The sequence below is a fragment of the Lepisosteus platostomus genome, chromosome 2, assembly GCF_059453375.1.
Source record: "Lepisosteus platostomus isolate fLepPlt1 chromosome 2, fLepPlt1.hap1, whole genome shotgun sequence".
Classification (NCBI taxonomy): domain Eukaryota; kingdom Metazoa; phylum Chordata; class Actinopteri; order Semionotiformes; family Lepisosteidae; genus Lepisosteus; species Lepisosteus platostomus.
The window spans coordinates 16,449,613-16,474,958 of NC_142612.1; the positions used below are offsets into that span (position 1 = coordinate 16,449,613).

The following is a 25,346-nucleotide window of genomic DNA, read 5'->3' on the forward strand; positions in this document are numbered from 1 at the left end:
CCACTGTGGGACAGCTGTTTCCCTGTTTCACCATTGGCATATGATTTTAACCTGCATTGAGCCTTCAAAACTCAATGTTTGACTCTTTCAGAACTGGCACCTTCATTTGCTAATTTCAACATACCAAAGACTGTTAATCCCACTCCTAATTTTCTTTTAAATATAAAAGCATCTAGTTTGGCCAAACGAAGGGAAGAAGCTTATGTAGAGCTAATAGATTTCCAAATTACAACTAAGGGAGACATGGGAGAGTGTGCCTTTTGGGAAATACAAGGCGTCAAATCCTTAGCATCCACAAGAGGAAATGAGAAATCAGGAATTTAAAGAAACCAGTTGGAGCTATTTCTACAACTAATTCAAGACAGATCTCCCTATCTCAGGCTGTCCAGTGAGATGTACTCACAGGTATGAACAGGGTTAAAATAAGGTACACCAACTTTCATTCACTTCATTTCATTTACAAGCAATATCAGGTTCCTCTGGTTTTCACAAGTGTAAAGATCGCTATCTTTAGTCAATGTGGGTGCAGACAAGAGAAACGGAAGTGGAATTGTTGTCTCCCTTGTGTTCTGTGCAGAACATTTCACTACAGGAAATAGTTTGTTGCACTGGTGGTGGTTTAACAGAGAGCCTAAGAACCTGGGTGTCAACATGTGGTCTCCCGAAATGATGCTCAGTTCTTGTCTTAGCCACTCTGCCTTTAGAGGGTCTTTCTGAATAGATATGCAAAATTGTTAATATGGCTTTATGAAGCATACATTCATCACTGCAGGTAATACACCCTTAATTACATCTTTCAGACCTGAACTTATTACTGAGTTTCTTTAAGAACCTTCAAGATCAAGGTATGGACTATTTTCATGATGGATGTGAGATCTCAGCTTGGGACCTTGAAAATGCACAGGGACACCTCCTAAAACAATTACCATTGCTCTACTTATTTCTGTACAATTTTCTGCTCAATATTCTCAAACACTACACTTGCACTGAAATAAATTCTTGCAAATCCTCAATGATTTATGCCCAACACCAAGAGACATCATTCCTAATACAGTAACAACTTCTGCCTGTCACTATATGCCTGTACTTAATAGTACAACCCTTCATGACTATACAAACATCGTTAAAGACAAGGAAGTAGTTTTTAAAGTTAGACAATATCCTACCCAAATCCCATGGGCTGCTCATCATTCTGAGCTTGGGTTCATCTGAACTGAAGAAAGAAGGTGTAGAGTAAATAGACAAATTCTTCCTGAAAGAAATGAAAAATTAATGGATTTCTGATGGCTATAGCTGAAGTATGTATTGAGGGAGCCATTGAGAACAATCCCACCAGGAACTGAGATCTGAGTGAAATGGAAAAAGCTCACTCATCCATTTCTGCCCAATTAACTATTTTGAGCACATTTGACATAAAATCCTTGTTTAAAAAATTATTATTCCAGATCAGTGTTTACCTGAATATATACACAAAAACTGGATATACACTGAATACTAAAAAGATTATTTGTTTTTGCAACATTAACATTTAATTTAAAGCAGCAATGCCCCTGCCTAAAATGCTCTGGCTGTTAGGTAGCCATGATACCTGGCATTAAAAAACAATATGATTTCACATAGGTCACCCATATAGTTCTAAATAACTTTCCAGGTAGCCTTATGGTTGTGCAATTCATTGCACAAAGCACAAACAAGCTTAAAACATCTTGCACATCCATATCAGTGTTTCTACAGGCTGTGTTCACATACTGCATAGTAAGCAGGGCCACCTTGACTAAACCACCAGGCAGGAGCAGCTGTTGCGATCCATTTGAATGTTCAGTTTTTAATGCTGTTAATTAATATTGGACTCCATGGACGTGGACTGGACTTTGCTCCTGCATGCTGAGCTGGCTAGAATGCTGACAGCGAGAGAGGGAAAGCCATGAAGTCATAACTTTGGGCCAAATTGACAGCACATGTCAACAGCTGTGAGGTTTTAAAAGAGTGGGGCCTGTACTGGTGATGGAGAGGGAATCAAGTTCCAGCAAAGGGATTTTTAAAATCACTTTGAAGAGTTAAGAAAGGGTGTAGAGTAGGGGTGGCACAGTGGTACAGTTGTTAACACGATTGCCTTGCAGTACTGGGGCCCTGGACCAGGAGTGCTGTCGAAGTGGAGCTGGTCTGTTCCCCCTGTGATTGAAGACATACTGGTAAGTTAATTGGCGTCTTGGAAAATCCAAGGTGTGAGTGTGTTTTTGTGTTTGCCTGTGATAGACTGGCCTCCCATCACGATGGTGTATCCTGTCTTGTGCCCATGACTGCCAGGATAGACTCCCGCCCTCCCACGACTATGAATTGGATAAAGTGGATAGAAAAGGGATGGAGAGCTGTATTGGCATTGAAATTAAAACAAACAACCCAGAGCTTTTTAGTGGTACTTACAAATGGTCTTATTGAACTGAAGTTTTGGTGGGGCTCCCTGGCTGCCCCCAGAACTGTCTGCATCTTTTCCTTCACCCCAACTTCACTGTGGCAGCATTTCATCTGGCTCGTACCTCATAAATCATGGGGATACAGTTACCATTCAGCTCGGTCATTTCCTCCGCTAGGCGAGTTAAAGCCAATGTACTAAGCCCACTATCCCTTAATTGTCGTTGACACGTTTCATCATTATTAGAATGTGACCATACAACTGGAAAGAGGCCTGGCATTTCAGTGGCTAAAATATTTCTACAGTATTTATCCTCCCATGTATGACATAACTGACAGTCGTGGGACTCCATTCAGGCTCCAGTGCTATCCCTGAACTGCCGTCATGAGCAGTTATATGAAATATGGTCAGCTGTCTGGACAGATACTGTCTCCCTTGGAACTTGACAACATAGTTAGGGTCCGCTTGCTACGAGCTCCTTAGACCACCTTATTTTATAGAATACCACCAAATTGGTCTGCTACCAACATTCACTGCATACACTAGACTAAATAATGCATAATCACTACTTTAAAAACATTAACTGGAGATGAATAAAAAGGCAAGCAGAACAACTATATTGCATACACACTGCAAACTCTTTAAAGCCAGATAGACACTTTTCGAAGAAATGTTGATTCAAGACAATACAAATGCATTCTTACTGTATGTAGCACTCACCACAGGATTCCCCAGTGCTCTTACACAAATAAACACAGGACATGTGTAACTACAAATCCAGTTACAACTCATTTCAAAATATGTGTTTTCAGTTTGATTTTAAAAGAAAGTCTGTAATAAGAATAAAAAAGCTCCATGTCCAGCCGACTTAAAACAGTGCTTGGGTGCCACCAGTAAGTTCATGCTCTCAGATTTCAAACGACCTGGTGCAGTTGCATCAGGTAGCTGTGAAGGCTGGCAGATTCCCACCTTTGAAGGTGCTCATATTTTATGGTTGCTACCTTGACATCTAGATTGTCCAGACAACCACTACAGAGACCTCAGCACCAGAGTGGTGTCATCAAAGAAATGGGTCTGGATCAACAAGCTGGAGGCAGCAGCAGCTTCTGAACGAGTTGGAGCCTGTTGAGATTGGTGTTTGACATACAGAAAATAAGGAAATACAGTAATCAGGAGGGAAATCTAGAAAGGCATGCACCAGAATATCAATGTCCTTCTTTACCAGACAGATTTTGACTTTAATAATGTTGCTCAAGTGAAAACAACAGAAATATTTCTCATCAGAGACTTAAAATATAGACTAATGAAACCTAAGAATCTAGGATCTGAGTTCTTGAGGGCAGATACGTTAAATGTAATCCCAGTATAGTTCAATCTTAATCATCTGGATTTATATCTAATTAACACTATTTCTGTTTTAACTTCAACCAATTACAAGCCATTTATGACTGGACTTCAATTAAACAGTCTGTGCGGTCAGACACTGTCATGGAAATGACTCAGAGATCTGTACATTAGTAACATAGAAAAGAAAGCCTAGTTGATATCTCCAAGTAATACCATGTACACACTAAATAGGGCCCCAAGACTGAGCCATGGGGAACACCAGCCTGTACTTACAGCATTATCAACAGAGACATACAGAAGCCTTTTAAGAGAGGGTCAATGCGAAATTGATCTAAAGATCTAGGGTACCAAATATAGCAAAAAGACATAGCTAAATAAGAAAGGATAATATCCCTGAGTCTGTTGCTAGGAGATCACTGCAGACGCATAGCAAAGATCAAAATCTCAGTGCTGTGACCAGAACAAAATGCAGACTGAAATTGTCCAGCCCATTTCTAAAGAGACGGTTGTCAACTACCTTTTCAATTATTTTGACAAGGAGGAAAGGTTGGAAATAGGCTGAGAATTTCCCAACACTGATGGGGAGAGGTTGATTTTCTTCTGAAGAGTTCTTACTCCAGCCACTTTCAAACTTAAAAGGATCCACGTCTTGATGTTAAGGTCACATAGCATTCCCTCCTCACAGTAAATAAGAGAAGCTTGCTTAATCTCTGGAAGGTAAACCTTTTGCATATTTCAAGAAGAGTTTTAAATATTTAATGTCCTCACTCATTTTATTTCATTTAAGGTCACCCAATAAGATGGCAATTACAACTGGAAGGTCTCTGTCTTCATGACATATTAGAATATAAACAGCTTTATACAAGTTATAACCATGTCAGTTAGACAGAAGCCTGTCTGAAGAATTTTCATCTTGCACCCATTGTGACCTTCAGAATAACAACAGCTACAAAAGCAGCAAACTGAAGAGAATTTAGGTCTCAAAATTAGTTTTGGTGTTTATATAGGCTGCTCATGATATTTTTTACATCAACGGCCCTGTTTTTGATCATGGGCAAAACCAGAACTAGATTTTGTTGCCTAATATAACAAAATCACCTTTGATATTTTAAATGTTACAAACATAAATGAACAAAAGCACAGAATAAATGTTGGTTGAATCTTCTGTACTGCCTAAGATGAGACCAGTACTAGAAAACTATTTATAGTTGAATTAAAATAATCCAAACTAATTACAGCACTGTCAGCTGTGACAAGCAACACCACTAACCTTTTTGGTTCTCTAGTACCTAATCAATCCCCAGATATTATATTGTCATTTCTTCAGGGAGTCAAGAGAGACAGTTTAGCCTGAGTGGTTGATGGTCACCTCCTGACATCCTGAATTTATATGGTAAAAATGTGGTTTATTTTTTCTAGTCATAAATTTACCTGATCTTACGTTCCTAATTTCATTAACTGGTTGCCTCGAAGTACCCCCTTTGATTGCGTTTAAGGACATTGTGTGCTCGAATCAAATCCCCTCACAATCTACTCTGGTTAATACTAAAGTTGGAACTGTGTTAGTAAGACATCCATTTCAAACCATTCATTATTTGTTAGTCTATACGCTGCAAGAAAGACAGACAGAATGACTCCTCATTTAATTTAATTTATTCTAATGAAAGGGAGTGAGGATGGATCATTTCCATGTTACCAATCAGCCAATTCCTTACTAACATGTTTATGTCATACAATATTGGAGTTCTGCAGGTACTTGCATGTTCTTGTACAGGTACAGTAGGTGCTTGTGTTTATGAAATAATGATTTGTACTCCCTCACCTCAAATACACAGATGAGACAATACAAGTGTTGAAGGAGCACTGATGCATGGTTGCAGAGATGCCAGATCAGTTTCTGAGGATGCTGATCATGAAGATGAAATGTACTAGAACATTTGTAAATTGTGTTTCCCAGCACATATTGGTCAATCAGAAAAACGGGAAATTTATCTTGCAATAAAATCCAAAAAAGTAGTACTATACAATTATAGCCAAATGGGGAAATAACAGTAATTGCTCAGTCAAGCAACAGAATTTCAAATACATTGAGGGAAAGCACAACAAGTAGGCACACGACTGTGTGTCAGTTGGTTAATTGGTTTCTGAATGCTCACAGATTGTACACAAAAGTTACATTTAGTTAATTTAATAATAAAAAATAAAAACTACAGTCCTTGGAAACTAGTTCTGTTTTTATTGGAAATGCCTCTTAACACTGATATTTTTAGGACAGCAATCAGTTCCTTCATTGATCTCTTCCGCAGTTCGAAACCGCCTGTTGTGATTATATAGAAGGAGATGTATTTGTATTTGTCTACAAAATGCCAGGGGTTATCTTCGGGGAGCCATTTTATATGACCATTTACACAGAAAAATGCATTTTGTTAAGATAATGGTGAAAACACTGACTGTTGTCTTATTATCACTGAAAAACAACACAGTTTTCCTTTGGGAAACCAATTTTCATACAAAACAGACATAGAAATGTAGAAGTTTAAAAGTTCACCCAGAAATCTTGCTTACACTGTTTGAAGAATTCTTACAAAGACCTCTTGTAAGGCACTGGAGTGTTTTAGCAGCTGTTAAATACAGGTTTATACTTATTAGTGGTAAATAGAATGCACAATACACAAAAGATCATGTAGAAGAGGTCAGTCAAATACAGTTCTTTGCCCATTGACATACTTGTTGTGACCTTTTTTCTTCCACATCTTTTTAAAAAGTATTATCAAATCCAAAATGAGTTGATATACTATAATTACAAATCCTACTGCCACCTATGAGCCAGTAAATTCCCACACTATGCTTTATTGTTATAAGGTACCAATGTATTTTATTTAACAAGTGGCAAACTAAGTGCCTCACTGTACTCCAGTACATGCAGTAAAGACAAAACTAAATGAATAATCAAGGCATTTATTAGTGAGGCAAAAAAAAAAATCTGGGACTAGCATGGAGGGCTGGTAATGAGGGAAAAAATCTGGTATTGCTCTTCATTAAAATTAATAATATGAAAATAGTCCTCGGGGTTTATTAAGCCGATGCAGAGCTTTAAACAGTCTAGCATGATCTTCATCAATAAACACTTTGACACTGAACTGCTTCCAGTGTGGTGCTGTAGGAGAAAATCTTTGCTAGTGGAAAGTTCTCAATGATGACTGTACCATAAATGACTTGTCCAAAGACACGCTGGAGTTATTTATATTATTATTATTATTATTATTATTATTATTATTATTATTATTATTATTATTATTATTATACTCATATTTGAGTTAGTATTAAATAATCTCCATGAGAACTGAACACCTTCATTCATATTTAAAGCAAATGAGTGAATTATCCATAATCAGTATTTATATACGGATTGCTTACTCATGAGAGCACGTTTGATGCGATGTGATGTTTGGCTGTCTTTGAAATAATTTGGTTTGTATTCATATGTAAAGCATATTTTCTATTGCAAAGCAGCAGCCTAGTCCTCAGAAATAATGTTTTGTCCAAATACTAGTGTAAAATGAATCGGTAAGCTATACAAGCACTGAAAAACATTAGCCTAGCCATTCAAATTGAATTAGCTGCCTCATAAGTCTATTATCTTGAGTGTTTCCAAGTCACAGCATTAAGTACAAAACAATAAGTAGGTTTTGTACTTTAAATTTACTTGGACAGAGGGAGCTTGAATCAATCCTTAGCTTAAGCACTGGCCTGTACTGTTTTCTTCCAATTAAAAATGTTGGCAGTGTGTTTCAGGTAAGGGTTCAGCCCTCTGCTCTGAATTTAAGGCCATTCCCGTCGATTTATGAACTTCTCCGTTTTCACTGTGCTGGATCTTGAACAACAACCTTCTGTTTGGTTTTCTGCCTTTAAAGCACAAGGAGTTTCACATTTGAAATATCTCAGTACTGGAGCTCTGTAACTGCGACTGCACACAAATACTCTGTGAAGCCACAAATGAAAACATGCCTACAGATTACAGGAAGTGTTTTATTTGCACACCGTGAGCAGGATCAGAGAAGATGGAGAGGGTTGTACTATGTTTAAAATGAAAAGAAAAGAGTATAGTTTTGTTTTTAATTTCTCAACAGTATGCCTGTGCCTATGGCACAAATGCTCCTGCCTGGTCATCTGCAACCCATGTGATCAACAAGTTACATACTCTACCTTTGAGCTTGTTGTCTTGTTGTAGTTGCACTAGATTTTCTCTATGTCACGGCTGCTCAAGCCTCAGCTGTCGCAGTGCATTCGGTTCTATGCTATGCTGAAGGTACAGCTGGTCTTTCAGGGATTCCAGTCAGCTCTGCACGTCAGAGGTTAACAAGCTGAATAATGTCCTAGGAGAAGGCTGGACTGCTCTTAGTTGGCTTCATCCTCGCAATAATTGTGCTGGTGACCTCATCCCAGCAGCCTACAGTCAGCACATTTCAGAATCTAATATATACAACACAGCAGACTCACTGAGACTGTCTTCCACCAGCATTTGCTTTCCTGACAGAGATGAGTTGAAAAGAGACCTACCGCATCTATCAACTCCTGTGTGCTCTTTCTGCTAATATGAGATTACAGGGACGCACCAAAAGCAAAATGGCTCATTCTGATACTAAAGGAGTCATAATATGTGGCTACAGACCTCTGGAACTTTCATTTGGGCTGCATCTGTTACACTTTGGGAGAAAATCCGGGTTTACTCAAAGGTGCAAACAAAAGCCTAAGGAGATGCAACTGAATTCGGGAAGCACAACTGAATTGCTTTGATTGGTTATAAATTAAAAATATACGTCATAGAGATCCTTCGGTCACTCTGTGGACCACAAATACATTCTTCCGCTCAAAGGGAAGTCTAGCAGTGTCAGGAGCACAATATCACCAAATTATATATTTTTTTGCACAAGTAGTGGTTTTCACAAACAGAAACAGTGAGAGGCTCCATGGTAACAAAGATTTTCTCCCGGGCTTTGACTGTTTATCCACTTAGCAGAAAAATGATCGCTCACACATAGCCTGCGTTCCTCTGCTGCAGAGGAATTATGTGAGAGCATCAGTATGCAGACTACCACTGGAAGTAATAATGGCGTTCAATTTATGTAACAGATCACATATGAGGATGTGTAGGGGCTGCAGCACAGAAAGATCTGGCTGTAGATTTACTGTCCCACTTCCAAAGGTTTTTTTTATTACAATATGTTGACATTTTAAAAGTCTGCATTAAAGCATAGCCGTGCCTGCCAAAGCTAAATTGAATTACATGAGCCAGTCATCAAAATAGATGCTAGGTTTCAAATGCATTTTTTTTTTAGGAATGGACATTAGTTCTGTCCCTATCCTGTCACATGACATCTAATTTCATTTCTTCATTGAATTCCACCCATACTACTCCAGGCTCTCTCACGACGTCTTTTGGGCAGCATTGCATGACTGAGTTATTTTAGAAAAGGAAAATTGAATTTTAGCAAATTAAATGGATTTACCAAACATCGTCACAGGCTCTCTCAAGCTGAATGTTTTCTTGCGGCTCAATGGGGCCCTGTTTTTAAAACTCATTCTAAGGCAGTAAATGGGATTTTTAACCAAAGATACTCCTGCTTCCCCGGGCAGTGCAATTCAGGAAAACAGCCCTGTCTCCCAAAGTCGTTTCAAATCTCAACTAAAACCACAGCCAAGGCCAGAACAAAAACAATTCTTGTGTTCCCTTCTGTTGGATGCGAAGAAGGCACAGGGCATTCAGCGTAAAAGAATTTGACTGATCAGATGAAATAACCACCCATTCTAAAATTAGTCAACAGAGCCCAACATATGTCCAATCTCTGAAAAGTCTCACAAGTTTGCTTTACCCAGATTCGATCAGAACAGTGCTGGCAGGCAGTTCTGTCCACTGGTCGCCAGTGACGTTTCTCCACCCATAACCATGCGTTTGCTGGTTATAACACAGAACAGCCATGCACGGCACATGGAGCAGACCTGTAGAACTTCATCTCACTTTCCTTTCCCAGCTGAACCCTTTTTGGTTTAAAATTGGACAAGAGTGCCATCCTTTGCAGTTCCTCTCAACTGCAATGTTCCTGTTTTTCTTTTGGCCACATTTTGTCTTCTCCCTTCTGACAAATGCAAATGATAGCCTAGTATTAGAACACACTAGACCACCCAACAAGAGGAAAACTGGTTAACTTCCTGTTGCTCGGCTACATGAGCTCAAATAACGACATATTTCACTCACATGGTGCAAGAATAATGCCCAATCCAGCAGCAAGACTTTAATTGAAACAGGCCAGTCTTCCTTGATCCATTCCTTATATCTATGCTCTGCTAAAGAGCTCAGTTGTTGTGTAACCCGTGTATGTACTGCAATGAAAAAACCACAACAGTGTATCTAGGACCGAAAAAAAAGTGAAAGTGAAAAGTAAAAAAAAATTTAACTGAAAGCTGTAGGATTTGTATTTGAACAAAGCTTTTGCCTAAGCTTCACATAGAATTGTAGTGTTGGGTGTTGATATCACTGACAACATGTTAACAGGCAAGTTATGCTTTGGTTTCATTTTGGAAGTTTACCCCAGCCCTAGCAGCCGAGGAATTTGTGTTTGCATTTGACACTTTGCATAGACAGTTTGCCTTAGTGACCAAAATCATTAGACTGGGCGTCTCCACCCTGCTGCTGCAGAGCTCCAGTCTGGCAGGCAGTATAGGTAACCATTAAATCACCAGTTTGTAAAGGCTTGGGGGGAATGTACTGGTACAATCGATTGCAGGTAATTTGTTAAACGAATTAATTTACAGATCATTTGGAACAAATGTCTTCAGCTCTCGAGGACAAGAATTCCCTTAATTGAACACTTCTGCCTATGCGCATGGTGCTCACTCCTGACTCCAAGAATAGCCTTAGGTCTGCCAGTGTATGGCTAGCAGCTATCTGCTACATTCACAGTGTCTCAAGTTTTCCCTACAGGCATTCATGAGTCTCCCCAATTCAAGCCTCAGCTTGAATCGCTTCATGAACATTCACAAACACAAAACTTTTCTGAGTATAGTTCCCTCGCATCGTCAGAAACATACAGGCCTGGTTTCCATAACTGAATTGTACAATAGCATAAGTTGGTTCTCTACAGCACAGGTCTGTTATAATGGAGCTTTTATTTGTTAAAATACTTATGATAGGAAGGAAGGAAATTCAGTGACATGTTTCAGTTTTTGTTTCAGCTGGGCTTAGGAAAAAAGAGCCATGTGATGCTTTGACACTTCACATCTTAAAATAAACTGCTATCACATAGCAGTGGGCCTTACGGTTTTAAATCTACAGTGATAAACAACTTCCTTTAAGTATATCATGTGTTGCCTTCCAGCCAGTTTTAAAATTCTTAAAGTTGCTTTTCTGTATGACAGCTGGACATCAAATCACTTGACTTTGCTGTGGGTAATTGTTTTATGGAGTTCTACAGACAGATGCCTTCTTCGCTCATCGTACTTTGTGAGACAAACACCAGCTTTTAAGCTTCTTTTATAGAAACTGAAACCATTGTCAGGCAAAAGAAATTGAAAAAGTTATAGAGATGGATCTTTATTGGTCTTTGAGGTGCTTTCTTTGCTGCACAGTCCCTGTTCTTCATGAAACTGCTATGGAAAATGTGTCATGCCTTCTTTGTAGAGTGAAGTTCCACCCCTAAGAAGTTTTTCTTTGAAGTTGAGATTCAGGTGAAACTGCAGGGTGAGGAAAACTTTTGTGATTGAACTCTAGGGTTAGTGAACCGTCACAAACTCAGAAAAGAAATAAGTGAAGAAGCTGCATTTTTTGCCTGTCTGTAGCAATAGCATGCAAAATACTAATTACAGAAACTTTCTACAACTTCAGCACAGCAGCACAGCAGCACAGTCACCACACATTCATTTAAATTCCACATTCTATCTCCACATTGATTAATTATGATGATAAATGCATCTGAGTTTGAAACGTTTTACTGTGATGCCTGTGTTTTATGAACTTTGCCCAAATGGGGTTTGGAGAAGGGAGGGTAGATGCAAAGTTGTTTTTTTTTTATTTCAAAATATCATTAGTGCCATAAACAATGGGGTTGTTATTTCATCTTCAGCTCTTTGTTCTGAATGCTAATGTATTCAAGGTCATTTCTACAGACGTGTTCCAGAATTCTGAAGCCACGTCTTGTCACCTCACAATCTAAGGACCAAAAGCTGTCTGATCTTGTACAAGATTTTTATAAAGGAGGTATTACAGAAACTCTTCAAACTCACTAAAGAGCCAGACAATCATTTACTGGTTTTGGGCAACATACTGTACAGAAACTCAGTGCTGAAACCCTATAATTGTGCTGCATTTCAAGGTTTATATGTCTTCTGATTCCCTCCTACTTACAGCAGCAGGGTGACTATGAAACTGCGCATGTCTGGGCTATGAAGAGTAAAATTATAAAACACATGTGGGTGGTGTGCCTCTGGCTTTCTCTTCTCGGTGGCTCATCTCCCACTCAAGAGCTAACCATGTGGAAAACATAGAATAAACCACAGGAGACGTGGTATAATCTGACTAATGGCTGACCCCAATACATCACTCTCACAGTGCACCGGCATGTCTCACAGAGACCACCGTACATTGAATATGACTGGTAAACCACACCTCCCTTTTTTGTGGGAGGGCACCTTCCAGGTGGTCTGGAAACACCTTCAACACACCACAGCACATCCAGTACCAGCCATTTCCCTGGGCTTCGCTGGATACCTTCTGAATTAACCTGGACTGCAAGGTGAGAATGAATGAAGTAGGTATTTGGAGCTACAAACATTTTCTAAACCAAAGCGCTTATCACCTACTTGACATGAGGATTTCAAAAAATTGAAATCACCCGTGAGCAATCTGTTGCAAAAATAAAAATTGTCTAAGGTGTGGGAGCATAGAATAAGGGACATGGCTTCCACAAGGTTCTGTTCTTTGGTGGAAACAGGCCTATAACATTATATCTGTAACCCAGTGAATACAAGCGGCTGAAGTCTGGAACCTGTCTTTTCTGACCCCCACCAGATGTGAAATCAGGCTCAGCTCAGTAGTCCAGGCTTCTCTGCTTCAAGTTAGATTAGCCAGCTGTGACTGGCGTACAATTGGCAGGATCCCCTGGCTTCCCAGTGAAAATGCAGCTCCTTGGGCCTGCGAGGAACCAGAGACATTGCAGTACTGTTCAAGAGAAACACCCTGCTCTCCAATCAGCCCAGCTGGGGGCACCATGGGGCTGGGCTTGCAGATTGTCACAAGACAAATGGCTGTGACAGGTGGACAGGTCAGGCCAGGCCACCTCTTTCTCACTGTGCTAATAATAATAATAATAATTGCTTACACTTTTATAGTGCTTTTCTGGACACTCCACTCAAAGCTCTTTATAGGTAATGGGGACTCCCCTCCACCACCACCAATGTGCAGCCCCACCTGGGTGATACGACGGCAGCCATAGTGCGCCAGAACACTCACCACACATCAGCTATTAGTGGGGAGGAGAGCAGAGTAATGAAGCCAATTCATAGAGGGGGATTATTAGGAGGCCATGATTGGTAAGGGCCAATGGGAACTTTGACCAGGATGCTAGGGTAACACCCCTACAAGAAACGCCTTGGGATTTTTAATGACCACAGAGAGTCAGGACCTCGGTTTTACGTCTCATCCAAAGAGCAGCGCCTATTTACAGTATAGTTTCCCTGTCACTACAGTGAGCACCTCCTGCTGGCCCCACTAACACCTCTTCCAGCAGCAACCTTAGCTTTCCCAGGAGGTCTCCCAGCCAGGTACTGACTAGGCTCACACCTGCTGAGCTTCAGTGGGATGCCAGATGTCAGTTGCAGGGTGATATGGTGCTCTTTGTCTGGGCACCTGCACTGGTTTTAACCCAAAGGCTGCGGTGATTTGGTCATTCCAAATGGAGGGAGAGTAACATGGAATGTATCTGGTGATTCTGTTTTATCCCTCATCCAATCTCATTCCAAAATTCAGCATGGAGTCTGACTGGGACAGTGTCAGGCACGAAACAGTGTTGGAGCGGGAATTCTGTGTGCGACTATCCGGAAAAGTGGACGGCATATCGCACAGCATCTTTCTCGCACCCACAGTGCAATGAGAAAAATCCATTGCAGAGGACTTGGTAATCCAAGACTCCTGGGTTAAATCCATGGGATTTTTCTGTCCGGGGATGTCTGGATGCTGGAGTATTCCTGGCTAACCTGAGCACTACTAAACATCTTATATCAGAAACTGAAAAAGATGTTTGTGGATTCTGATTGTAAAAAGGGTAGAAATGTACTAAGTAATGTTATATATTATACAGCATATACTATAATTTTTATACTATGTAACGGTCAGAGGACTTAAGAAATCTACCAGTAATTATTTGCTCTTGTGTCAAGCTAAATGAAAGGAGGAGTGAAATATTAAGAGGAGTTTTAATATTTTAGCTTTCTTTTTCCTCTGGGCGTGGTTTGTTTCAGATTACCTGTCTGCATTCATTGTAAGGTGTAGAATTTGCACTTTTCTCGTGTTATTTTTGTAGAAATTCTACAATTGAAGTCGTGGTGTGTGTGCTTTTCTGCGTTGTTTCATCAAACCGGGTGAGTTAAGGTAACAGTAAAAATCATCATAGTTTTTCTGTGTGAAATTAGCTGAACTATCAATCTTGAAATAGTCCCTCGCTATTAAACTATATCCTTACCCTTAACCTTAATAATGAAATATTTACTTCAAGCTATGATGATATGGTACACTGCTCAGGAAAATGTGCAAATTAACTTAATTAACAGTAATTCTAGCTAGTTTTCAGCATGTAACAATTACCAACTGCAAACCTACAAAAAAATCTACAAATAAACTGAACTGAAAAGCAAGTATTTCTTCAGGGAAGTACAGAAGGATAAAGTTTTACATTACCTTACTTTTCCAGTTTGTAAAAAAGGAAAAATACATTTAGAACTGGGAAAATTTAGTATTTGTATATTGAATTGGTAAACAAAATTGACTTTTTTTCTACAATGGTAATTCTATTTACAGTGTAAAAATGCCCATTTATGAACAAAGCAATTTAGTATTGTTCACTTCTCAGTAAGAGGCTGTAACTGCATTCCTTTGTGGTGAAACAATCTCTACCTAGAAAGCCATTAGAATTCAGTTTTCAGACAAACTTGTAATTGGTTTTCAGGGGGTTAGTGCCAGATGGGTACATTATGTCAAATTTACAGCTACAGGGCCTAAAGCTTCATATAAAACCATTCAGCTCAGATTGTTTAACAGGCACCACAAAGGTGCATAGCTCAATAAGAGGGTGTTCAGTTTAAACATGGTATCTTGTGTACTTTACAAGACACCCAGAAGTGGGACTCTTTCATTCACCACTGAATTAGAGATTTCTCTTTGGCACAATATCACAGCATCATGTTGGATATCTTACTAGTCTTCCCCTTTTCTACACCTAATGACCCTTTAAAACCTCTGCACCAGGGACTTCTTCACTGAACCCAATGAAAACAGTCCTGCAGGGTGCAGAGAAAGTTGCAAAACACAGAGTGACCGAAGTGTCGCAGAAATTAAAGAACTACATAACAAAAGCAGAAGTCAAGACATGAGAACAGGAGTGATATGATTCTGTTAATAATCTGCCTGCTTCTGCTGTTACATGTTCCAGGGCAGTAGCTCCTTCTGAATTCCTATAATAAGCATGATAGCACTGGAGTGGAAATAGGTGTGCAGCTGACACTAGTGGGGGGTAAGAATGCACTGTTTGCACTATGTCCTGTCTTGGCTGTATTATAACGTCTATTGTCTGAACTTATTGTCCATGTCTGTTTGTCATTTGTGCCTATTTTTGTTTTTCTCTAATGTTACCGGGTACAGCTGAATGAGTAAGCATTCCAATACACTTGTTATATATGGCAAATAAATGCATCTTGAATCTAGAATAACAGTTTAACACCTCAAAACAGAGCTATAGCTATAGCTGTGTCCATTTTCCACATTTCTTGAAATTCAATTACACTGGAATTCTTTCTCATTCAACAATCTTGGATTTCACAAGAGAAATACAACATTCAGTGGTTTAACATATTTATTCCCTTAGTTCAGGATAATTTGCGATGTGGAAAACAGAGCCACTTAATAGTCATTTGTGGAGCTCTGCTGAAGTACAATGAGCAGACAAGAAAACAAACAACCCGCTGCACAGTTAATTAAAAGCAATCAATGGCACTTCTAACAGGTTTTCTTAGCGATCGGAAGCCAGCACTCTTCTCTGAAAGCGGCTTCTGTCTCAGGCAGGGGCAGTCAGAGTCACATGCACAGGCCCATGGACTGTAGAGGCACACAGGAGCATGGAGCCAAGTGGCAGAAAACAGCAACTGGATTAAGAGTGCTGAAGAAGTGTATCAGGCCCACCAGCACACAGAAGTCTGGAAAATCGATTTAGACTTTTTTTTACATATACACCGTACTCCTCAGTCAAAAGGGGCTAAAATGCACAACAAGTGGTCAGTTTCGTCAGCTAAATTGGAAATTCACAGCGTTTTACAGGGAAAAACATTCGAAAGTACACAGCTTACTTTTATTTTTACCTTTCTTTAAATACCTTCCTTAAAAAAAAAAGAAAAAATGACGATTCTTAACCTAAACCTTTTCCAGCAAGGATATCCCACAAATTATATATGATGACCCCACTTGTATATGTAGATGTATTACTGGATTCTTTTGATTAAATTAAAGTTTGATTCCAGCTAACCCATTATCTAAAGCTACAGCACTGATGTAACAAATGCTACATAATTTTTGCATTGTCCTCAAATAATTATTCTAGGGGGAAGTGCTACATTAAATTCAGGGGAGAATTGCTTTTGTAGCAAGGTGCTGAACCAGAGCAACAGGATAGGGTGAATTGGTGTTATCATGAAGACAGCATTAGCAGAGGAAGACAAGAGGATTTTTCAGGACGGCCACTGATTCGCAGATCCTTGAAGGGACGCCACCTCATGTCCATTCACTTTTAACCTCCTTTACAATTGCAATTAAGCTACAGTGTTAATAAACATTCATTAAAGTAGCTCAAACATTGAAAGGTTCAAAGCATTTGAGGGCTCCAGTCTATAAATCAAAGTCAGGTTTGACAAACGACAGCAGAAGCACACACCAGTGTGCATGAAATGATTACCACACACCACTAAAGCTGGGTTTACAGTCCAGCTTCATACTACGTCCCACAAGGTCTCCTGTGGCACTGAGTAACATTCTCATCATGGACACGTTTTCACCTCCACTTTGACAAAACACAGCAGTGAGCGAAGATAACACAAGCCAGTATCCTTCTAAGCAAGCCTGGAGTATTGATTTGCAAACAAATAGTGGATATATATTCCATTGCAAAGAGAACTACCCACATTTAGATCATCTGGAAAAAAAAAACGTGTAAATGCAGCTTGGGAGCAAAGAATTTTCAGATGAGTTTCATTAACTGAGGTTGTGGACACATAATTAATTGCGTGTAGCTAGTAGCTGACTTGCGAAAACTCATGCCCTGCTCTGCTCAGATCAATTTCACACTGGCCAAACAGTACTGATCCAGCTATGAATTCATGACAACATACTAAGAATACTATGGAATAACATGGTGTGTGATGGAGGTAACTAGCATTATGTTTATATGATAAGAACTAAGCGAACTATTGAACAAAATATTATCCTAATGTAAGACCCCTTACTGTAGACTAATTGCCTATAGCCTATTGGGTGCTGTACTACAGAATGCAACATAAACCCTTTGGTACAAATGCTGAAAAGAAGCACGTTAGGAACCACATTCATAAAACTTGCACCGCAATGCAAAGTTATCCTGTTTTTTTTTTCCTTAAAAGAAAGAAACACAAAGTATTTGGGATATTTTATAGCAACTCTATCTTATCAAGCACAATGGTCGAGAGTACAAAAGTTCTGCAGCATTCATTAAGTCCTCAGCTCCTGCTCATCTCGGAAGGAAGCGCGGGGCTTGGCAAAATGTATTTGTAAACCTCGGTCAAAGGCAAGTTCTTCCCGGTTTGTTTAATTAAAATGAAAGACATCTGAAGTATTTGACTAGATTGCATTTGATTGGCCATAAACAAATGGCAATGCCCCCACAATCCATTACAGGAGGACTGTTTGTCACAAAATATCAAAGGAAAAATAGAATCTTCCTGAGTTGCATAATGTACTTCAGTAGATAAGTACCATGACCCCTGGAAAAGAACAAGACGTGGAACATTAATCTGGAAAAAAACAGCATACTAATACATCACCTACCCTTTCTGTGACTTCATTATCTTTCTTTCTTCCTTTTATTTTTACTGTAGGAAGAGTAAGGTTTTCCATTTCACTAAAAATAATAAATCACAGGATCAGCCATAACAAACTTTTGAGTACAGTTCTGGAAAATCATTGCCAGGAAGTCTTCTGGGGAAGACTTTTAATGGTGCGCACAGCAGAAAGTTACCTTCAGAAACATCACTTCCTGGTGCATCACTCACATTCTTCCACATTTAACTGTATTTCTTTCAGAATTGAAGGACTGTTGCACACTTGTCTTTCTAATTACAATTTTGGATCAAATTGCCCCATTTTGGCCCCAGGTTGGGCTCAAGTTGGCTCCCCCCAGTATTCACCCATATTCACATTCACATTTGTTTTGTTCCACAAAACAAAACATATTTGTTATTTTGTTCTACAAAACAGGGCTCATTCTGAGGCCAAATGTAAAATAATAATTAAAAAAACACCATGACTGAAATGGATGACCTGTTGGTTCCTGTGAGGAAAAAATATAGTGTAATTTTTTCAGAAATCTAGACATAGCCAAGCTCACGAACAGCTTAAAAAGTTGTTATTTATGTTCTACAGTCTATACAGAGGACCACTATTACAAGGATGAAATAATTTGTGGAAAGCTATCAATCTTTTGCATCACAATTTCTCATGTAACTGCAGTATTACTTTATACAACCTCTTGGAAATACTTGACAAGGCCAATATTTTCTCACAACTCCAGGATAATCACATGAGTCCCATGTTAACCAGGATACTATGAGACAGGACATAATTTAATAAAATCCCATAAATCGAAATATGTTGAATGTAAATTTAGCATTACACTTTTACAAAGATAGGTGCTTGATACTCATAGTAATATATACTCATATAGTAATTACTAATGAATGTGTCTATCATTTTTATCTAATAAAACTTTAATTTTCTTCCATTTACACAGCTGAGTATTTATAGCAGAACAATTCAAGTACCTAACTCATGGACCAAGCAAACAATAAGGTGTCAAACCACATCTGGGCCACTGTTTGTTTTCAGAGTTGAGGACTAACAACTGGAAGATTGTGGGTTCAAAGCCCTAGTAAGAGCACTATCTCACTAGGGATTTGAACCCACAACCTTCCCGTTACTAGTTCAGAACCCTGGTCACTGCTCAGATGAATGGATATGAATAACATTTAACTGAATAACGGTGTTACTGACTTGGTCGAAACTCTTTTTCATTTGGTCATTTCTGGTCTGATTTTATAGTGATCAGTTTTACACATTGACTGAAGACAGACATTCATCAACATTTTTGGTCTCCACATGGGTGTAATGCTCACTTGAACATCTTTAAATTTAAATGGAGCTTGTAAATCCATTTATGGATCACCAAGACCCAAGGACAAACTCTAATCATGACAACTATATACACGTAGAGTAGGCAAATGTTTATTCTGCATATCCTGAATGTAAAGGATACTGCCATAATAGGATCCCTAAACATTTTTCTCCAGTTTCCTTTGCTAGTGATATGAATTAGCATTTTCTGTATAAAAATCTGCATCAGGCAAGAAGAACAGAAACAAGCAGCTGGATAAGAACAATTGTTTCTGCTTCATGCTGTGCTTGTCCCTATCTTGCTTCATTTTTTAAATGAACAGTCAAATGTATTGCACATTTATTCTTTCACAAAACTCCACCTAAAAATGAATATTTTAGGACTCTACATTTCCACAATAGTTCTTGGTCATAATTTTGTTTTGAATGTCGTGAGAATGTGGAGTGCATGCAACAGTACATATATGGACACAAGCTTCCAAATTTCCTAAATGCCTTTTCTCTCAACCATTCAATGAATTCATGAAACAGGTCTTTGAAGCTAATGTGCATCCAGAGGCTGCTGTTAGATGTGGTGTGGATCTTTGTTTGCCCCTGCAGGTGCCCCTGTTTTAATGTTTCTTGAGCTCTTTAATTTTGCATTACAAAATATGGAATTTGGACATGTGAAGGCCTCTGAAGTTTAACTTTCATGTTCTGTATTGATAGCATTCTTAAAGTGGGCATGGAACAAGACAAAATGGAAATTGACACACGTTTGCAAAAAATATTTGGGCTTTCATTTTTATTTTAATTAGTGTAGTCACTAACTTTGAAAGTCACCTATATTTTTTACAGTGTCGTGAATTTCTGTACAGAATCCCAGACATATTGAAATGTTCAGTCTTGTCAACCTGAACTTCTCTTGTTCAGTGTATTGTCAGCGAAGCATTTACAGATTAAGGGACACTTCACACAAACAGCTCCAAAACTGGCCCCTGCAAAATTGTTTTGTCATCTTTCGATTGCACAAATAAATTCCATGAACATGTAGTGGAAAGGAAAACTACTGTTGTCTCTGAGTCACAAAATGCAACTGGAAAAAAACATTTAGATAATGTAATTATACACTTTTTTATTGTTGATATGTTACCACAAATGTTAACATTGAACATGAAGGCGTCACTAATAGAAACTAAAGTTTGTTTGTGCAACAGGAAAAGTTCTAATTTCCTAAATACCTGAGACAGAGAGGTAAGATTTCAAAATCAGACTAAAAGAGTTGGACAAAAATTAAATTTTAACAGATGACTTGAAGACATTTTACAAATAAGTACTGTATAATTTATGATGATAAATACATTTTATATCCAGAAACCGCAGGCCTTTCTATGAAATATGGAAATCCACTTAGATAGCAACATTCTGCATTACAGGCAGGTAAAATCATTAAGAACCTGAACATGCACGTTCTCTGCATTGTGGTGCTTGTCACATGCACAAGAGAGAGGGGCAGGATTATTGGACACACACGTGACCATTGCAAGGATGATCAGAGAATGAAAGACATCTGACTCACTGCTGGGCTTTACTGTAGGACTCCAAGCAGAGGTCGGAGAGCTCTTTTTTCTCTGTTCATTGAGTGCCGACATATCCTCAGGCTGTGAATCCCAGGCACAGGGCGTAGGATGCAGGGAACACTGAAGAGCACAAGGAGGACACGGAGCGTGGTTCGTTCAGACAGCACCCCTGGGCCATCAACCATGAGGGCCAAGCACAGCATGCAGAAGCAGCAAGGTAGACAGCTGCATGGAAGGTGACCAGACATAGACTGCACTGCCACCGATACAGGGCACAGCTGAGACCAGCCTCATGTCTGCTGACCCAGAGCTTCTGAGGTATGCAGACAAATAAGAGATACAAGAAATAGGAGGGGGACTGTAGATGTAGGAAAAACAAAGCTATCTGTCAACATTGCAATAAGGGGGACCAGAATTTAATAATTTCCCTACCATTTCAGAACTAATTGGTTATGTCCAACAAAGGAGCAATTTTTTACAGGGACAACGTGGAGACCCATTTACACAGCAGGGCATGTACTGGGGCAATCCAAGAGACATACCTTGCACAGGGGCACCAAAGTAGTGTCAGCCCAGGGATTTCAACCCACAACCCTCTCGGTGAACCCTAACAGCTACTCCACAGTAGCCTAAAGGCAGCAAAGCAAAAAACGTAGCAGATACATTAACTCAATCGACAAAATCCAAACGGAGACTTGCTCATGAATATCTAGACAAAAATAAACCTGCACAACCCGATAATAATTTTTTATTTTTTTTAGAATTGCATTTTTATGGTGCTTTTCATATCCAGAGAGCTTATTATGAATTATTATTATAATAACATGTCCATCTTGGATGAAAGATAAACAATGAGATTCCTTTATTTCTGAGACTGCAAATGCCTATTGTATTTCTGTAGCAAAGGGTGTTTGTGTGGTTAAAAGGTGATTCAATATGTTGCGTTTATACACAACAGAGGTGACACCAGATTTTCTCTTGCATGCCTTTATTATTTTTAAATATTTCCATTTAACATTGATATATTAATATTACACTTTGTAATTAAGCATTTGCTGGAATTTAAAGTTCACAATTTACAGGTCTGTTCATATAAAAGTCCCATGATCCAATGAGCTTTAGCATAAGATGGAAGATAGCAGAGAGAAAGAGTCTTCCTTGTTTTTTGAGATCACAGTGCTCCTAAGAAGATCAGAGGTTTTTTGGTACGAGGTCAGTGGGTACAAAACTCTCCTTTTCCTGGATGTGATTTGAAGAGCCTTTGGCAGGTGATGGTTATATACATTTTCACAAGTTAAATGTGTCTGTGGAATACCAGAGACAATTTTGCCTGTCAATTCTGTCCATTTTTTTTCAAAGACTTCTTGAAATACTGAGCACAATTAAGAATGCAATTGCACTGTAAAAGTCATTGTTAATGTATTACTCTTAAAAAATGCATTTCGGCCTGTCAACCACTATATTGTAACTTGCCAGAGGCAATGCATCTTCTCTTTAGTAATGTTTTAGTTACCAGAAAATATCAAGCCTCAATCTACAATAAATCTCATCATGTAAAAAAAGGAAATTTACAGGTTAACTAATTTCAGCTTTATGAAGAAAAGATGAATTTATGTGAACACCAACGTTCATAAAAGTTTCAAGATTACTAAGGAAGTAAATCCGTTCTACAAAGGAAAAAAAGCATACACAATACATTTAATAATTATGCTGTTTCATTTTATGAATGCATTCTGAGCTTCAACAATGGTTAGAGTATCTCTCCAGAAAACACCTCACCAGAAACATACGAAAAGCAGAGAGAGGTTACAGCTTGGAAATTAGTCCAGTCATTGGAATGCCAAGCGATAATAATAATAATAATAAATGCTTACACTTATATAGCGCTTTTTCTGGACACTCCACTCAAAGCGCTTTACAGGTAATGGGGACTCCCCTCCACCACCACCAATGTGTAGCATCCACCTGGATGATGCGACGGCAGCCATAGTGCGCCAGAACGCTCACCACACATCAGCTATCAGTGGGGAGGAGAGCAGAGTAATGTAGCCAATTCATAGAGGGGGATTATTAGGAGGCCATGATTGGTAAGGGCCAATTGGAAATTTGACCAGGACACCGGGGTTACACCCCTACTCTTTTCGAGAAGCGCCCTGGGATTTTTAATGACCACAGAGAGTCAGGACCTCGGTTTTACGTCTCATCCGAAGGACGGCGCCTGTTTACAGTATTGTGTCCCCATCACTATACTGGGGCATTAGGACCCACATGGACCACAGGGTGAGCGCCCCCTGCTGGCCCCACTAACACCTCTTCCAGCAGCAACCTTAGTTTTTCCCAGGAGGTCTCCCATCCAGGTACTGACCAGGCTCACACCTGCTTAGCTTCAGTGGGTTGCCAGTTGTGAGTTGCAGGGTGATATGGCTGTGCACTAAAAAACAATGCACACAAAATTTGCGATATCCTGCTGAAAATTCTAGTTGAGTGTAACAGATATCGATACAAGCACTTTGCATTTTGCAATAGTAAGGCAAAGTGTGTAGTTTGGAAAACTCTCTTTTCTCAGAAGACACTGAAATAAGGCACAAATCAAAACCCTTGCTCTCGATCAGGTACGTGGCATTCCCCAACAGCTTGACAGCGGACAGCTTCAAATGTAATTTCGCAATTTAATTTTGCAAATTATAAAAGTCTAAAAATGACAGGAGGAATTTGATGCATTCAACTGGCACTGACAGTAAAGTGCTACAATTTTCATATGAAAGTGTAAACACTTTCAGCTTGGAAGCATGTCCAACATTAAATCTTTGATTTAGAAATACATGTATTTTTTCTGTTCTTAGCCCCCACACCCTGAAAACATACACAGAAAAAGCATCTCCCAGATACAAAGTCATTCTGATCTACAGTGGGCAGTGTGCATATCAGAACTGAATTGACTAGTATCACCACTACAAGCAAAAGTGATTCTGTCTGAATCTTCTCAAAAATTACATGTACTGTCCACTTAAATAAAAAGAGAAAGGATCTCTTTAAGTCCCCTCACTTGGGAGCTAAGTGGAGCAGACAGCCCTTGACATAACAGAGAAAAAAAAGGCATTCAAGAAACTCAGGAGCAGTAATCACTGCAGCTATCTTTGGCTGCTGTTTGTATGAAAAGAGCCCCAAATTTAAGAGACACACCAACAAGTCAACAATAAATCAAATACATTTCACAAATATTGCAAACATTATACGAGGGACCATTAGCTATAGTTCCTGTAGTTTCACATAAGCAAGAAATCTGGAAACCTCCCCCCTCCCTGCAAAAAAAAAAGAAAAAAGGAACATATGCATGGGGGCCAAGCAAAAGGAGGCCATCCCATTTTCAGACTGCAAGCAAGACTTTCCAATGACAGCCTCCAAACACCACCCACCCCCCCTGCCTCGACGCACACACCACCTACCCACCCCCCACACCCCCAGCCCAAAAAATCAGGGCTGAAATTCTGCCCGGAGATAGAATGATTACGACAAAGGAGAAAAAGGGAACTTGCTGGAGGCTCCAAATAACACCCACAGCATTAAGGCAGCCCAACTCCAGCGACATCTACCAACAAAAAAAACACAGCAATGAAGAATCACATACAGTCCTCTTACCTTTAAACTGCTGCTGGTTGCTGCTCCTCATACACACACACACACAAAGCTACAGGCTCGTTTTGTTTTTCATAATTTGTGGGTTTCTTTTTTTTTTCCTGTGCTGAGGGGTTAAAAAAAAAGTGCACACATCCACACAAAGACCTTTTTCCCTGCAATCCCTGGCCCCCTTAGCATCAAGACACTAGGACAACATCAAAGCAACTTGGGGGGAACACTTGAGGGGCCTATTGTCTGGTCTGGTCTGATCTGTTTTTCTTTTGCTTCCCCCCTCCCGGCTTGTCTGCACTTGGTACGGCCCAGGCATTCATGCCAAGTAGCTTTCACACATGGAAGGGAAGCTTGTCTCAAGCAATTGCTGACAAGCCACAAACAAGACAGCCTAACCCCCCCCCTCCCTCCTCCCCACACACACACACCATCACCGGCTCCCACCCACCCCTCCTTCACCCCCTCCCCTTCTCCCTCTCCCCTTCTCCTTCAGAATGTGAGGCTCCCTAACTCTTCTGACATGCAGGCAGTTCACTCCGGCCCACACAGCTCTCCCCTTACTGCCGAGAGCTAAGAGCTATACATAACACAGACTGGGGCTGGTGGTGGAGCGCTGATGAGGAAAGAAAGGAGCCAGAACCGCGAGCTTTCGGAAAAAAAAAAAGAAATAGCAGAGAGAGGAGAAGTGGGGGGTGGGGTGGGACCTGCATCTTCAGCCAGG

At 39.6% G+C, this 25,346-nt stretch overlaps 1 protein-coding gene across 1 annotated transcript in view; it reads right to left on the bottom strand.

Moving 5' to 3' along the window:
• The window catches only part of bcl9 (BCL9 transcription coactivator), a 171,392-nt gene extending 146,511 nt beyond the window's left edge, over window positions 1–24,881 (bottom strand). Inside the window, exon 1 of the mRNA XM_088600780.1 lies at window positions 24,635–24,881. The gene's annotated coding sequence lies outside the window, so the exon portion shown is untranslated. The remainder of the gene's footprint in view (window positions 1–24,634) is intronic.
• Between the last annotated feature and the right edge of the window lie 465 nt (window positions 24,882–25,346).